General features: G+C 39.5%; 1 non-coding gene across 1 annotated transcript; it reads left to right on the forward strand.

Annotated features, from left to right (window-relative positions):
- Nucleotides 1-232: 232 nt before the first annotated feature.
- LOC112774364 (small nucleolar RNA R71) lies at nt 233-336 on the forward strand. Its single transcript, XR_003188857.1, has one exon. It is a non-coding gene; the product is annotated as a small nucleolar RNA R71 (small nucleolar RNA).
- The last annotated feature ends 684 nt before the right edge of the window (nt 337-1,020 follow it).

The following is a 1,020-nucleotide window of genomic DNA, read 5'->3' on the forward strand; positions in this document are numbered from 1 at the left end:
ATTCAGAGTATCTATCTCAAGAACTCCTTTCTTCTGAGTCGTCCCATTATTCATAGGATTTCTTTCAGAAGTATATATGAACTGGTTATTTGTAACCATTTCAATGAGTTCCTTGGCTTCTGCAGGTGTTTTCTTCAAATGAAGAGATCCACCAGCAGAGTGGTCCAATGACATCTTGGACAATTCAGACAGACCATCATAGAATATACATAAGATGCTCCATTCTGAAAGTATGTCAGAAGGACACCTTCTGATCAATTGCTTGTATCTTTTCCAAGCTTCATAGAGGGATTCACCTTCCTTCTGTTTGAAGGTTTGGACTTCCATTCTAAGCTTGCTCAACTTTTGAGGTGGAAAGAATTTGGCCAAGAAAGCATTGACCAACTTTTCCCAAGAGTTCAGGCTTTCTTTAGGTTGTGAGTCCAACCATATCCTAGCTCTGTGTCTTACAACAAAAGGGAAAGCATAAGTCTGTAGACCTCGGGATTAACCCCATTGGTCTTAATGGTGTCACAGATTTGCATCAATTCAGCTAAGAACTGATGAGGATCTTCTAATGGAAGTCCATGAAACTTGCAATTCTATTGCATTAGAGAAACTAATTGAGGCTTAAGCTCAAAGTTGTTTCCTCCAATTGCAGGAATTGAGATGCTTCTTCCATAGAAGTTGGAAGTTGGTGTAGTAAAGTCACCAAGAACCTTCCTTGCATCTCTACCATTGTTGTTGGGTTTGGCTGCCATGTGTACTTATTTTTCAAAAATTTCTGTAAGGTCCTCTCCGGAGTGTTGTGCTTTAGCTTCTCTTAGCTTCCTCTTCAGAGTCCTTTCAGGTTCAGGATCAACTTCAACAAGATTGTCTTTATCCCTGTTCCGGCTCATATGAAAAAGAAGAGAACAGAAAAGAAGAGGAATCCTCTATGTCACAGTATAGAAATTCCTTTATGTGAGTATAAGAATAGAAGAATAGAAGAATGAGGTAGAGCGAGAATGAGAAGAATTCGAACACAGAGAGAGGAAGAGG

Source organism: Arachis hypogaea, chromosome 18 (genome assembly GCF_003086295.3).
Source record: "Arachis hypogaea cultivar Tifrunner chromosome 18, arahy.Tifrunner.gnm2.J5K5, whole genome shotgun sequence".
Classification (NCBI taxonomy): domain Eukaryota; kingdom Viridiplantae; phylum Streptophyta; class Magnoliopsida; order Fabales; family Fabaceae; genus Arachis; species Arachis hypogaea.